The sequence below is a fragment of the Rattus norvegicus genome, chromosome 12 (genome assembly GCF_036323735.1).
Source record: "Rattus norvegicus strain BN/NHsdMcwi chromosome 12, GRCr8, whole genome shotgun sequence".
Classification (NCBI taxonomy): Eukaryota; Metazoa; Chordata; class Mammalia; order Rodentia; family Muridae; genus Rattus; species Rattus norvegicus.
Window position 1 is genome coordinate 50,595,204 of NC_086030.1, and position 16,713 is coordinate 50,611,916.

The 16,713-nt window shown below is 47.7% G+C and overlaps 1 long non-coding RNA gene across 1 annotated transcript; it reads left to right on the forward strand.

The window, feature by feature from the left end:
- The first annotated feature begins 12,200 nt into the window (after positions 1–12,200).
- Positions 12,201–15,386, forward strand: LOC134481337 (uncharacterized). The gene is made up of 3 exons (XR_010056830.1): positions 12,201–12,891; positions 13,696–13,802; positions 14,521–15,386. It is a non-coding gene; the product is annotated as an uncharacterized LOC134481337 (long non-coding RNA).
- Positions 15,387–16,713: the final 1,327 nt, after the last annotated feature.

Below are 16,713 nucleotides of genomic sequence, written 5' to 3' on the forward strand. Positions count from 1 at the left end.
ATCTTGTACTGCTGTGGAACACTCATTGGAATGATATTATTTCTAAAATGTTTTCACGCTCACTGCTTCCCACTGGACACATAAAAGCACCTGTGATATAGAGAGAAAGAATATTGCACAGGCCTGACCTGTGGAATGGTATGGCCCACTGCAAATCCCTTTCCATTTCCCTGGCTATACGGGTAGACCTCAGTAGTCTCTCTTCTCTTCACAACACATCTCTGATACTTACTCATCTTCCAATTTTAGACACAAGAAGTCTAGGTACCTAGAACATTCATACAGAAGTCATACAGGACTCCTGCAAGAACAGGCCTGTCTGCCCCAAGGGTGGACACTGATATTTCAAACTTCCAAGAAAAAAAAATCTTTCAACTTGTTGTAAAAGACCACTTGAGTGTCACCCCTCTGAGTTCAAAGCTGCTAAAGTACATTACAAAAAAGATAAACAGAAACAAAAGACAGAAGAAAAACAACAACAAAAACAAAACTAACAGACAAAAGTAAACTGCCCTGTCAGTGACAGAATCAATCTCAGCACTGTGGTTGTAACTGTTGTATCTGTAACTGTTGTGTCTATAACTGTTGTGTCTGTAACTGTTGTATCTGTAACCATTGTTTCTGTAACTGATGTGTCTGTAACCTGTATTTGTAACCATTATATCTGTAACTGTTGTGTCTGTAACTTGTGTTTGTAACCATTGTATCTGTAACTGTTGTGTCTATAACTGTTGCATCTGTAACTGTTGTATCTATAACTGTTGTGTCTGTAATGGTTGCATCTGTAACTGTTGTGTCTATAACTGTATCTGCAACTGTTATGTCTGTAGCTGTTGTATTTGTAACTGTTGCATCTGTAACTGTTGACTCTGTAACTATTGTATCTGTAATTGTTGTATCTGAAACTGGTGTATCTATAACTGGTATACCTATAACTGCTATATCTATAATTGTTGTGTCTGTAACTGTTGAGTCTGCAACTATTGTATCTATAACTGGTACACCTGTAACTGCTGTATCTATAACTGTTGTGTCTGTAACTGTTGTATCTTTAACTGTTATATCTGCAACTATTGCATTCATAACTGTTGCATCTGTAACTGTTGCATTTGTAACCCTTGTATTTTATAGCCGTTGTATTTGTAATGGCCTTTTATTTATGGGTGATGATAAATGTTTCTGTCTACATTTATACAACCAGTTTTGAAATAAAGATATTTAATATTGAGGTTGAAGAGATAGTTTAGCAGTTAATAATGTGTTCTGCAATGTGTTTTTCAGCTTCTTGAGTTCCTGCTCTGTTGGCAGAGGTTTTTTTCTCTTTATGTCTATTGCATGTGTTTCTTTCTTCACCACCAACAAACACCTTTATTCAACTGCTGGGGAAAAAATGTACTGCCTTTAAAAAAAAAAGTATACTGCTCTTTCAGAGGACTAGAAGTCTGTTCACAGCACCCATAGCAGGAGCTGTAACTCCAACTTGTGGAGATCTGATGCCCTCTTCAGGCCTCCTTGGGCAATGCATTTGCATGCATATATACATAGTTTTAAAAATGAAAGTAAACATTTCTTTGAAAGCTACTTACTGGACATGAATATGATCTAAATACTTTGTATATGTGTAATAATGTCACCATCACACCAGTCATTTTGCATAATAGTAATATACCTAAAATGAATATTTGAAGAGTTGAAGTGTGATTGACTTTTTTAAAAAATTAAATAAATCATAGCCCTACTGACATAAATACTGCAAGCTGAGCTCTGGGCAGCTAGAGGCTGGGACTTTCAGGCACAGCAATGAGAGTAGTGGAGATAAGGCCACTTCCAAACTTGTTTAATTCTCCTTACAAATCAAACTGGGGGTAAAAAAGATGGTTCATTAGGTAAAGAGGCTTGCCACAAAGCCTAAAAACCTCTGAGTTTGATCCTTGGAACTGACATAGTAGGACACAGTTGATTCCTATAAGCTGTTCCCTATATGTACTCCATGATCCAAACCTTCATACACACACACACACACACACACACACACACACACACACACACACAGGGGTATGCCATGTACAGCTTTTTTCGTTGATATGTCTTCTCCCACTTAATTCACAGACTAAATGTTAAGCCATACTGTTGACCATACTCAGATGCAGTCTGGAGCAGCCATTCACATCCCTTATTATATTTGCCATTGTTCCCATGTCTGGAATGTTCCCCCAGCATCTCCCTTGCTGCAGGTTTGGTGCCTGTTCAGCATTATTGGAAGACGGCAGAATCTCTTGATGGTTGAATTCTAGTCATTTTTACCTTCAAAAGGATTCTGGGGCTCATATTTTCCTTTCTTTTTTTATAAGCCAGGAGGCAAACAGCCTTGTTAGGTCCTTCAGTGTGCAGGAATAGTGCTTTGGATGTTTTCATATGTTAGAAATAGTTTGGCTGGGTATAAAAGTCTTGGGCATCTCTTTCCTTTTACTCTTGTAGAAGAGAACCCTGATTCTATTGAAGGTGGAACAGTTTTCGCGTTAAACAGTTTTCCTGTGTAGATCCTGAGATGTTTAATTTACCCTCAAGTCATATAGTCACCACCATCTTTTTGTTATTTTGTCTTTGAATTGGTATGTTTTCCTGGATACATCATTAAGTTTTGTCTGAAGGGCTGGAGAGATGGCTCAGTGGTTAAGAGCACCAACTGCTTTTCCAGAGGTCCTGAGTTCAATTCCCAGCAACTACATGGTGGCTCACAACCCTCTGTAATGAGATCTGATGCCCTCTTCTGGTGTGTCTGAAGACAGTGACAGTGTACTTATGTACATAAAATAAATAAACATTTTTAAAAAGATTTGTTTGGGGGTTGGGGATTTAGCTCAGTGGTAGAGCGCTTGCCTAGTAAGTGCAAGGCCCTGGGTTTGGTTCACAGCTCCGAAAAAAAGAAAGAAAAAAAAAGATTTGTTTGAAGTCAGGCTTTCTTTCTGTGGTGTCTTTGATTAATGCTGAAACCACAGTGCCTGGCCCGCATGACATTGTTATAATTAATTGGAATTTCCCCATAAAACAATTAGAGCAATGACTAGCTTTCACTAAGTGCTCAACAATTTTAATTCCCCTTTCTTCCTCCTTCATGATATTTCCTGGAATAGTTGGGCTTCTTGTTTGGTAAGAAGTATGTTCATGGATTCATATATCACTAATGACTGGTGTTTCCCTCTGGTCTCTAGGACTGGTCCCTGAGAAAACACCTTCAGATTCCTGAAATGCACATGAATCCACTCTCTCAGTGCAAGGGAACCCTTATTTCTGGGAATTCTCTGGGATTTGGATCAGCCAACTACAGCTTTCCTAAAGCAGGCTCAGTACAGAGATGTATACCCTTAGCACTCGGTATGTGAAGTCATAACTTCAGTGGCTGATCAAGTCAAGCTCCTGTAGGAGCTTGGGCTGGGTGAACGAACACATTGGATCAAGAAAGAATCTAAGAGAGGAAGAACTCTTTCAAGTGGTTATTAGAAACCCACCTACAAACTGCTGCTTATGTGTTCGTTGTAAACCCAGCAATCCAGAAACACCCATGGATAAGTGGTTTCCACAGATTATAAATAACTGCAGAGAGTTCATTCACAAAGGGATGCATGCACTCATTACGAAAGGCTTCGTCAAGCCTACGTTTTACAGAATGGAAAGTGCGCTGCTTGCCCGCTGAGTGGCTATGCACTTGTGATTTTTCATGGTAACTACACAGTTGATGACTTGAAATCAAGCTTGCAAATGTCATGTGCTAATTACACAGCAAGCCCTGGACAAACACTAGCATGGAAATGGGTCATGGGCTAATGACATCCCTGTACCCTAGAATCCTCCCAGTGCAAAGGACTCCCCTGACACCAGGTCATCTCAGGACTGAGCATGCTCAGGAGTTACCCCAAACCCTGACTTTGAAACCACAAGTCCAAACCTCCCTTCAGTTGCTACAAGCTCTTGACAGTTGTTCTCATCAGTTTCCTTCAGGAATTCACTGTTATTGGTAGATTGACAGATCCCTTCATTCCAGTTGGTACGGACAGACTACTGACAATGGGCAATGGGCAGGCAACTCACACCTGCCTCAGCGATGGTTTCATGGTCTGCTCTCCTGGCTTCCCTCCCTCCTCCTGCCCTGTGACCACATTCTGCTGGCCATCCAAAGGGCTATCTGTGGAAAACGGCTTGGAAAGGTTCACCTAGAGCAATGATTTTCTATTCTTCTGCTTGGAGCCATCAAACCATAGACATACATGCAGTAGCTTATATATCATCCATATACGGATGTTAGGTGTTCAAATGGAGCATCCAGACCTTGGTGCAATAGTGGGTGGACTGTTACTGTCTTGTAGAGCACTGCTCCCTCCTCTCTTGGGCCAGATCACCCGATTTCATAAGTGGGGTAGAGGTGGAGCTCAGTGGGAGAGGACTTGTATAGTGTGCCTGAGACCCAGGGTTGACCCCCAGAATCACCACAGTAAATTGATGATTGTTCCTTATCCTGTTGAATTTGTAGGTATTAAAGAGTAAAGGCTGAAGGTCCAAACTTCCCATTTCACAGATAGAAAGACTGAGGCCCGGAGTGCCTCGGTTGCATCACTCTCGTCAGTTTCAAGACCCCCCAAGGTCTCCAGAACCAAAGTGCCAGTCTTGGCCATGAGTTCCACTCTCCCAGCTGCCTCTTCTATCCTCTATAGCTTCCTTCCTCAGGCCCTGGCCTCACCTGCCACACCCGGGCGCTTGCCATTCTCAAGATAGATTGGGGCCCCTCGGAATGACTCTCACCTCTTTAAGAGTGAAAATGGATATCCCAGCGATTGCAGCTTAATTGACTGATTAATAACAGAAAACCTAATTGAATACTCCCAGCTCGAGTGTAGGATGGCTTAATGTCAGAGCCTGGGGAGTAAACACGCAGCGGGGAGGTCTGAACTGCACAGCAAGAGGAGCACTTTCAATTTAAGAGTCAATCTCATTATACACAAGGCTGTTCCCTTGATCCTCTGGAAGTGTGTTTCCCAATCCAGAGGCAGCATCCTCCGCTCTATTCTCTCCCTCTCCCTCTCCCTCTCCCTCTCCCTCTCCCTCTCCCTCTCCCTCTCCATCTACCTCTCCCTCCCCTTCCCCTCCCCATTCCCCTCCCCCTCTTTCATGGTTTCTCTCTACCCTTCCCTCTCTTTCCCTCCCCATTTCCCTTCTCCCCTCCCTCTTCCCCTCCCTCCCTCCCTCTGCTCTGCAGAGTTTGCCCCCCTTACCCCATACTGAGCTGCTCAGTAAATATTCATTCTCTGTCCCTGTGAGGTCTGCAGAGTGCAGGATGCAGGGTGCATTGTGTGGTGTGACTCAGCACCGGGACCTTGAGGACTTAGGCAGAGAAGACTGAGAGCCAGGCCTCTGGTCTAATCCTTTGCTTTTAGGTTCCCATCAGAGGCTTGGTGGGAGGCCGGGGTCCTGGGCTAGAGCCTGAAGGACTGAGAGGGGCATCTGCGGCTCCCCTGCTTCATGCTCTGGCCCTTGAGGCCTGGCTGGGGCACCTGGGCATCTGACACAGTTGCAGGGCTCTCAGACACAATGGTGCAGCCCAGGTGTCTTCCATACCAACAATGTATTGCTAGAGGATGCATGTCCCGTGTCAAGGTGAGTTAAGATGGGTTCTTGTGAGCCTCTCTTTGAGGGTCTCTTCTCACTATGCTCTTAGGCCACCTTCTGTATCTGCTCACGTCTAAGGGCACACATCCCATGAGACCAAGGCCACACCCTCTCAGCTTTATTTACTGTGCCCTGGCTCTCAGTGCAGTCAGTGCTTGGCAACCATGGGCACACCACGAGCTCCAGTGCAGGGATTTATGGGAGAACGTTTCATTCATAGCTCCAGACCCCCTCAAGGTCAACACACCCAGGCTTAGCCTATGGCCTTGAACCTTGCCCTTGGTGCCTTTCATCTTCTCCAACTAGTCCAGTTGTTCTTAACCTGTGGGTCCCAACCCCTTTGGGGGTGGGGGAGGGCACAAACAACCCTTTCATAGGGGTCACCTAAGACCAGTCATGAAGTCCCAACAAAAATAATTTTAATGGGGGGGGGGGTGGTTCACCACAACATGAGGAACTCTAGTAACTACACTTGTAGCATCAACCCGTGGATGTACACCTATATATCCAGCACACAAACTGCCTCTGCCATCTTTAGGTCTCTGTGTTATGTGTATGTATGTAGCCTACAAGCCCATCTGGTGCATTCTGACTCCATATTTCTTGTGTCCCCTTTATATTTCTGACCATTCTCTGAGTTGAATGAAGTCCCTGTCCGTCTCTGCACCCCACTCATTCTGCCCTCTGGCTTCTGAGCTATTGTCCCTCACCCATGTCTTGCCAGGTCACTTGTCACTGTTGATTTCCATGTAAGCATAGGGACACGTTTGTACCATGGGTGAATCTGGACATGGGTTATGCACCTCGCTCTCCTTGTGAAGCTCTTCTGGCCCTTTTGTGGTCATCTGTCACCCTAAGAATAAGGTTGACTGGCAGATCTCTGTTGATACTCATTGCTTTCTGCCTGGTACCTTGTATACACTTGGTGCTTAAGAAATGCTCCTTGAATATGTGAAGTCCTGAATGCACACTGACAACCACTCTGGGTTGCAGATCCAAGCCTGTCTTATAATCTCCCTACCCTCTCACCTGGGAACCTTGAGCCAAAGGAATGGATGCCTATATGAAAAAAGTCCAAGAGGGTAGTGGCAGGTGTCCAAGTGTCCCCAGTAAGGACGCATTTCCCACACAGCACCGTTCCATCTGACCATCCCTCGTTTAATCACACATAGGATTCTATGTGTGACCTTCAGTCACCAAGAGGACCTAGAAATATCCAAGCGCACTCATTCTTCTGCTTCATGCTATGTCGGGAGCTGGGGGGGACCAGGGTCACCCCTCGGTGTGCTGTCATTGTCACAAGCATCCATGCTGACAAGTCCGTCCCCCTCCTGGCTGGTCTGCAGAAACACCTCAAGGTGCCAGCCTGCCTTGAATGGCCTTCAGCACAAGATGATATGAGACCCTAGATACTTCCTGACCGTTTTGGGTTCTGTCTCCTTCTGTGTTGCCCTTTGCCCCTCTCTCCTTGGTCCATCAAGTTGGTAAAGACGACCTGCCCTGGATACAGAGCAGAGCCACCAAGTCTGCACCCAGCTGTGGAGAGAGGGATGCAGGGAGGTGATGGAGAGGGGGAAGACGAGAGGTGTGCAACAGGAACGCTGACTGAAAGGAAAGGAAACACAAAAGGAAGCAAAGATCAGACAAGAAGATCCAAGAGGCAAGAGAAGGGCTAGGGTCTGCCCAGTGCATGTCAGGTCCGGAATCTAACCCAGGGACTCGCATACGGGAAGTAGGCTAAGGGTCATGAAGGGAGAACAAAGGAGAAAAGATGAGGGAGAAAGCGAGAGAAAGGAAGGGATTAGGGATTAAGATAAAGCAAACATGTCACCCAGGAGACAGCCAAGAAGGGACAAGAGGGGCAAGAGGAAGTGGGGACGACAGACAGGTATGAGGTGAGGATGGCAGACAGACATGCCTCACTCCCTGCCGAAGGGCTCAACACCCTTTCTCATAACGGTTAATGCTGGTAGCACCAAGACCCAGACATACAGGCATGTTCATGCCCAGGGACCCCCTCTTGGTCTTCCCTCAGCTGCATTTTATAAACCTTGCCAAAAAACTCATCCTGATCCCTGCCAAGAGCCCCAGAGAAGGGCAGAAGCAGTATGGCTACAAAGTGACCCTGTGTGTCTCCTTTCTTTGCATCCTGTGTTCAAGTAGGCTGCAGTCATGCCCACCATGAGCCAGGACCCACTGTCTGTCTGTCCCTTCTGTTCCCATTCCTTGGGCCCATCATTCCAAAGATCAGGTGGTTGCTGAGTTTGGGGTGGGTGTCCCCTAAAAGGCTTCTGTGCCCAAGGCTTGGTCTAAGGGAAGCTGTTTTGGAAGGTTGGATTACTAGAAGGTAGGGTGGACTAACCTTCAGTCCTTAGGGGTATGCCTCAAGGGGACCGATCATGGAATCTCAGTCTCCTGCTTTGCAGTCCTACAATGAGAACCACTATGTGCACGTGGAGACCAGATGTAAGTCTCTTGAGAGAGTCTTGAAACTAGGCTGATGTGCAAATCCCTGGAAGCCATGACAAAAATTGAGTGTTGCCAAGAGTGTCTGGAACCCCAGTACTATGAGAGGCAGAAGCCAGAAGACCAGAGAGGCTTGCTGGCCATCAGCCTGCTCCCCCACACACACCACAAAGAGGTATTTCAAAGAAAACTTCATTTTAAACCCAAAGAGTGAATGTCTCTGTCTCTGCCGTCTCTCTCTCTCTCTCTGTCACACACACACACACACACACACACACACACACACACACAAACACACACACCGCAAAGAAATGTTTCAAAGAAAACTTCATTTTAAACCCAAAGAGTGAATGTCTCTGTCTCTGCCGTCTCTTTCTCTCTCTGTCACACACACACACACACACACACACACACACACACACACACACACACACACCGCAAAGCGATGTGTCAAAGAAAACTTAATTTTAAACACAAAGAGTGAATGTCTGCTCCCCAAAGAGCAGATCCCCAAGCAGTGTCCCCAGGACAGTGACTTTGGCTACCGCAGCTAGCTATTGCACTCTTTGCACTCTTGCCTTCTGCTCTGTGTCATGTCTTACAATTCATCGTTCATTTGCTTCTTCCTGTGACTTCCTCCTTAGCTTCTCCAAAGTCCCCAGGTTAGCTATTTTCAGCATCCCAGAGCTGAGCAGTTGAGAGACGGTGCAGAAGCCAGTGACTTCTACCTACGCACACGAGTATTTTACCTGCCTTCCTTACTGTACAGTTGGCTTCCGTTCCCACAGCAACACAGCCTCGGCTGCCTCCAGCTCTGGACAGAAACTATTTTTATTGTCTTTGTTTATTTATAGGAGGTACACAAGGCACTGTGTACCTGTGGGGGTCAGAAGACAACCTTGACGTTTGATTATCTCTTCCCACCATCGTGGGTCCCGGGGATTGAACTCTGGTCAGCAGACTTGGTTGCGGGTGCCTTTACCCCCCTGAGCCATCTCACCGGCCCTCTTCAAACATTTTCGGTGCCGAACCTGTCACCGTTCCCCAGACAATGAGGTGCAGCAACTATCTCCACAGCTGTCACGTTGAAGCAGCGGTCAAAGGTCATGTGGGAATGACTGACATGTGCGGCAGCACGCCTGCAGATCTCAGCAAATGCCGCAACACTCCACTGTATGGAAGGGATGGGCATCTCGGATTCCGGTACCCAGGGAGGTCTGGAGGGAAGCCCCGTGGTTGTAGGGAAGGGACTGAATATGTCACACAACGCATCACATTACACACGTTGCACAGAATGTATAATATAACACAGGGTGCTTGTCATACCACACATTTCCATGTGTGTGACATGCCACGCAAATGTCACACACAGGAGCCCTGGCAATGGCAGGGAGAGAGAGAGAGAGAAAGAGAGAGAGAGAGAGAGAGAGAGAGAGAGAGCAGAATCCGGGTGTGCAGCCCAGCCAGGATCAGGTGTCTTACCATTAATAACTATGCACAATTATGCAGGAATGTGTCCAAGGCTTTGAACAAACCCTGTTTACCTTCAGCCTTACCGAGCGTGGGGGAGGGGCATCCAAAGGGATTTTAAACGTAGACTAGAGCCTTATATTTTTACCCTAAGAGGACTTGATGAGGGCTGGGCGGGGGGGTGGGGCATGGCTTAATCAGGAAAGTACTTGTCAAGGAAACAGGAGAACTGGAGTTCAGGTCTCCAGAACCTACCCAAAATAGCCAGGTGTGGTGTGGTGGCACACATTTGTAACGCCAGGGCTGGAGAGGGGAGATAGGAGGAACCTCTGGAGTTTACTGGTCAGCCAGTGTAGCCTGACTGGTGAGCAAATGACAGAACCCCTTCTCAAAAGGAGGGAGAAGCATCTTGAAAGAGGTCACCTGACCTCCTCCAACACACACACACACACAGAGAGAGAGAGATAGAAACAAGCACACACATACACAGATACACACACAGAGAAAGAGAAAAACACACAAATACACAGATACAGACACAGATACACAAATAGAAGACAAAGATAGAGAGACAGAGAGAGACACAGAGATACAGAGAGAGAGAGAGAACACATACACAGATACAGACACAGATACACACATAGAAGACAGACAGAGAGACAGAGAGACACACACAGAGATACACACACACATACACACACAGATATACACACATTCACATATACATACACACACTATGATACACACACATACATACACACTAAAAAAAAGTCACTAGGAAGGGACACACAGAGTCAAGTGGTGACCAACCCTGCTGTGCACAGATGCTGGGTCCAAGAGTATCTGCAGGAGTTAGGACCAGTTTCCTCTTTATTCACAGTGGGAACCCCAGAACATCTTGTTGCTGACCAGCAGAGCTCTGAAAGGCTCTGACTCACCCAGGTCCCTCCCTGGTATGGAGGGGGCCTGACCTGTGTCCTCAACAGCCTGCCGGCATTTGTGGTACCCTGTCCTCTTTCTCTGGGTACCAGGGCCAGGCCTTCAGTCCTGTCACGAAACACGGAGCTGGTAGCCTCTCGGCTGGGCTCACTCACCCACTCACCCTGCTGAGCCGAAACGAAGTACTTTCCTCACTTAACAGAGGAAGTTGCACAGTCCGTCTGCCTGGAGAGCTACGGGGACCACAGGACTTTCATAAAAGGCAATTTCTATAGCTCAAAGCGGGGATAAAAGCCATGGCATTTTCCCATTCTTCTGCTTTGGAACTTGATGAAAACATGAGCTTATCCGATGTCTGGAAGTGGAAAAAGATGGGCTCGCCGTAAGGGCTGTGCCACAGGGGTGGTACCGCAGGGGCGGGTTCTGGCAGGGGCCGTGCGCAGGAGCCATGCCTGGCAGCACGCTCTGGAGTGTTTGCTGTCCGTGTCGTCTATGCCACCGAGGACCATCCTAGTCCCTCCCCATCAGAGGATCTCCCATGCCGGCCTTAGCTCTTGCTCAGATGATCTCAGGAACCACGGTTCCGGGACACTAAGAGGAGAGCAGACACCTTCGCCTGCCCCCAGAGCTACCCCAGCCTCTCCTGCATTGGAGGGCTTGGATCTGCAAGATTGCTTTAAGAAAGAAACAAATCCACAGCCACTGTTGTAGCATTGGGGTCACCTGGTCAAGTAACCGTGAACAGGTCACCTGAGGATGGCTAATCTGATGTCTGAATGACTGTGGCCTCTGTGACTGTGCTTTATCTGTAAAGCCAGGCCTTAGATGGTAACAGACTGATGTCCCTGGTGATACCCACAACTCCCAAGGACCTTGCCGAGTGACATTCAGCACAGCCCTGTACCTAGCATGGTCCTTACCATCACAAAACAAATGCACATTAAATACCCCAGTTCTCTCCACAGTGGCCTGAATAGTCATCTGTAGGACAGACAGTAGCTGCCAAGTCAGGGCTTAGGGCCAGGCAGATCTGGGTTCGAGTCCCAGGCTCAGATACAGTCCCTACTTTCATCAACATGCTGGCCTCAGCCCTGGATGGGCACAGAGACTCTGCTACTCTTCTGGGTTGCGAGTGATAACTAATCTCTGTTTAGACACCTAGACAGTAATTGTCAGGATTTACTCACAGCCAACTGGGATGTAGGAGCCCAAGGGTTCCATATCTGAGGATTCAGTCGACCCCAGATCCAAAATAGAAAAAAAAAAAAAACACAGAAAATGCCAAAAAGCAGAATTTTGAACCCACACGGATGACACGCTGTGTAGGTGCCGCCGGCTGCTCCTATTGGTCCAGCTCTCTCGGCTCCCATTGTATACAATACAGCGGCCGCCCCCGCATTGAACAGAAACTTTGTCCTTAATGTCCATTCCCTGTTCTTAAAGCAACATAGATTTCTAGAGCATTTCCGTCAGTGTGCTATGCGTCTCCTTGGGAGGGAGGATCTGTATGTAGACATGCTTCAGACTCTGCAAATTAGATGGGCTCTCAGGCCGGTCTCCATGAGGATACGGCAGACGTTGTATCTGTTAACTGGGCATCTACTACTTCCCAAGCACCAGCAGGATTCCCAGCATGCAAAGCTGACTACCTGATCCTGGGGGGAGGGGTGTGTCATTGTCCAGGGGGAGGTCAGTCACCTGGAAGACAGGAACATGCTGCCGGAGACTTGAAAGGAAGCACGCACTTGGGGGCACCTCCCAGAAAGAGGGAAGAAAACGGGGCCCTGTTAGACATTCATGAGACTCGTCTCCCGCACAGAGGTTTTAAACCCCATGAGCTTCAGCCAAAGATGCAGGGCCCCACCTCCCAGTGCACAGACGATAGAGAAGGCTGTTGTTCCTAGGCACTTCCAGGTCACAGTGCCCGAATTCACACCTGGGCAGGATGCTGTCTGTCTTTATCCTTCCTTTGGGGAGACAAATGACTCCCCCACAGGCCCCAAACAAAGCCCACAGCCAGCAGTCCTGGGCCCCCACCCCTAAACTCAGGCGATTTTGAGTCCCAGGAACAAACAGAAAAATGAAACGAACAAATTATCATTTGCTCAGGAAGCCCAGAAAGTCACCCCCAGAAAGATGCGGAGGAAGAGCTGGGTCCTAACGCGTGGGCCCAACGGTGAAGTCAGCCGGTTTAGGTCACGCTCCGCCCTGATCTTCCCAGGCCTAGATTTAAAAATGGAACATCTGCGCTGATTTAATTTACATCTTAATAACAAACAGGCCTCGAGAAACCAGCGGATAAATGCCTTTTATTGCTGGCGTATCTTTTGCGCCACAGCTTGAATGAAAACTCTGGTAATTAATTGTTTTAAGCGATTCTATTAAAACGTGTCTGGGAGAGCCACACGCTGCATGTTTATGTGGCCGACTGCGGCAGGAATAGGCTGTGGCTGCCACCCGGGCCTCGCAGGGTCATCGCTTGCCTTCACCCTGAGCAGGCCTATTTATTATTTATTTTATTATTTATTTATTTCCAAACAGAGATCTGTAAAGTTGGCTCATTTCCCTCCATATTTCTTCTAGATCTTCATGGTCAGGCTTGGGGAGAACTTTTCTCCCCAAGTCCCTTCCAGACATTACTTTGGGCTGCTTCCCATGAGGCCGTCTGATGCCCGAGTCCTTATCTGGGAAAGGTAGATCGCTCCATTGCCTTGGCCCTGACCGCTGGGATCCAGTGGAATGCCCAACTTCAGATATAGCATCACATTTTTTTTTAATTCTTATTTTTCAGCGTGGGTATGCCTGGGGAGCCTGGAGGTCAACAGTGCATATCTTGCTCTATTGCTCGTAGGTCAACATGTCTTCCTCTACTGCTCTCTACCTTATCTTTCAGACAGAATCCCTCACTGACCCTGGAGCTCACTAACTCAGATAAACAAGCTGGTCATCAAGCCCCCAGCATCCTCTTGTCTCGGTTCCCCTGCTACTGGGTTTACCGACACAATGTTACCATTTCAGTGTGGGTGCAATGGATGGAATTTAAGTACTTCTGTTTGCACAGGAACTGAACCATCTCCCTCAGTGTTACACTCCTCTGCTGACAGACTAATTAAGACCTGGTTTGACACTGAAAAACTCTGCTAAATGAAATATCCTTAGGTGCAGGAGTGGTACTGAGCTCTGGAGAAGCCATGAGCTCTGGAGCAGCTGTGAGCTCTAGAGAAGCATCTGTGGAACATACATCGGAGTGCTGTGAATATCCCAGGGTGAGCATCACTGGACCACTCACACTGTGGTATCTCCCTTGGCTCCACCTCGGGCCTGGGGGTTAAGCCTGCTCACATCTACCTGCCCTCCCTTATTTTGGCTCAATTAGTTAGGAGATACCCAGCTAGCAGTGTTGTAAGAGTTCCCAGGAATCCTCCCCATGGAGGCCAGAGGATCCCAGAATACCTTGGATGCTGGTTAGAGACCCGAAAGGAAGGGACAGGGTATGTGTAGAGACTCTGGGGAGCAATTCCTCGTGTGAGGACACTCTAAGCAGAGGTGGCAGTGTGTGGAATGCTGGGTACTGGAAGAGCAGAAAGAGAGAGGGGATGAGAGAGTAAGGAAGAGGGAGGGATGACATGAGAAACATGTGAGGTAGATGAGGTGCTTGGAGAAAGGACAAGGATATCAGGAAGGCCCTGGTGGTGTCTGGAGCCGATGGTGGTAGCAGAAATACCTGCCTGGAGAAGAGGACCACGAGATGCACCCTAGCGTCACTGCGGTTCCTGGGAAACCAGTCATCTCTGAGCACAGGGATCAAGCATCACAACTGCACACCAGGAGCAGGGGTGGGTCTGTACTTTGGAGTGGGGAATCACAGACCTTCCGGGAGAAACCCTGGCGTCCCCACGATAGGCAGCTAGTTCCCTGCTGAATTTCTTGACCCTGTTAGTGTTCAAATTCAACTTTAACCTCGACTCTTCCTCCTTCCTATAGGCCAGTTCTTTGCAAAAGGGAAGACATGTTTGGTTGACTGACACACAGGGGTGTGAGTTCAAGACCAGCCTGGGTATGACCGTCTCTAAATAAATACAGCAAACTGGTTATGGCTGGGTGGCAGATCACGTGCCTAGCACTCGTGACTCCCTGGGCTCCGTGCCCAGCACCTCAACAAGGAAAGAAATGGCATTTTCATTTCACTTTTAGAACGTTAGAATTTTGTTGTTAAGGCGACGTGCCCACTAGAATGAGGAAGCGTTGGAAGGGTCCCACATCCCTCGAGGAGATATCATGTCACCCCCCGCAGCCGACTGTGGTTGCGCAGGCCTGTGGACTCAGGCACGAAGGAAACTGATGCCTGAGGAGACATGCTCTCTGTCGTGTTAAATATGAACCCTGGGATGGACAGCGGCCTAAATGTTCACCCAAGAGAGCACAAGAAATGAATGGTGACTGACCCAGGAGCCGCTTCCAGGGCCAGTTCTGAAAGTAACAACTGTGGACATAACTTTAATGTTACCAGTGACCCGGAAGGAGAATAAGACACCAGACTGCACATCATCATCTGTGACGTCAGGCACGAAGCAAAAGCTGGATTGTTGAGTCTACAGGGCAAGGCACAAGGGTGCCACCGGTGCATTTTTCTACCATACTTGTGTTGTTGTAAAATTATGTCTGTCTCCTGTGTCTTATCCACTTCCCTCCTGAAGCTCAGAGGTAAAAGTTTGTGCTGGGTGCAGTGTCCTGTTCTTGTAGTTGCTGGCCATAGGACTTTGAGCAAATGGCCCTCTCTGAGTCTGTCTCCTCCCCTGTTAAGTGGACTTTTATTGTGCCTTGCCAACCAGCACAGGGAAATCAGAATAAAGGGAAGGTCGGGTCCCTGTCACTGTGAGTACTGATGTCACGTAGGGGCCAACTGTGTTCTTATTACTGTCACTGAAGTGAGAAACTCCTTAAGTTACACAGCTTTCTATGACTGTGACAAAACACCTGAGGCCTTATCTTGCACAGAGGTATTTGTAGGTTGATGCTTCTGCTTTGAGCCTCTGTGGTGGCAGCCCTGGGGGACTGGGTATGGTCACCTAAAGCCCTGGATGTAGAAGAGAGAGAGCAGAAAACCAAGCTTGCCCTCTCTTGGAGATTACAGCCCCAAAGCCAACAGGTCTCCCACTAAACTCTGACTCTTAAAGGTTCCTCTGCCTCCCCACTGCTCAAGCCAGGAATTTCAATAGACCTATTGAGAGTCATTCCTTTGTGTATTCAAAAGTTTACAAATTATTCCACATGTATACAATAGCTTCAGAATCCAGGCCACAGCCTACGGACTGTGTGTTCCCCTAGCTAGCACTTTTTCCAGATGTGGAGGTCCCTTTCCTCCTGTAGCTATTGAAACAACCGTGGTTCCTTTAGACACCCATTTCCAATGGAGACACAGAGTGGGGGATGAACTGGAGTGGAGAAGAAGGTGGCTCTAGCCTGACATCAGAGATCTGAGTCAATGGCTGGAGGTACGTGCTTGCCCAGCAGGCATGAGGACCTGAGTTTGCATCCCCAGCACCTATGAGAAGCCAGACCTGGTGATACACTCTGATAATCCCAGATCTGAGAGCTGAAACAGTAGGATCCTTGGGGCTCGCTGGCTAGCCAGCCTAGCTACTTGATGAGCTCCTGGCCAATGAGAAACTCTGTCTCATAAATGAAGACTGACAGCTCCTGAAGTATGACATTCAAGGTAGACCTCTGCCCTCCAAATGCATGTGCACTGCCCAAAAGCAAACACACACACACACACACACACACACACACACACACACACTCTGAGACACATATACACATGTAGTGAGTCATACATACACACAGTGAGACACATACATATACAGACACACAGTGAAACACACATACACACAGTGAGACATACATACAGACACAGACACACAGTGAGACACACAGACATACACAGATACACAGACACACAGTGAGACACACAGACATACAGACACACAGTGAGACATACAGACATGCACAAACACACAGAAACACAGTGAGACACACAGACATACACAGACACACAGTGAGACACAAAGACATACACAGACACACACCGTGAGACATAGAGACACATACAGTGAGGCACACAGATATACACAGGCACACAGTAGGAGTCACAGACACACAATGAAAGACACAGAC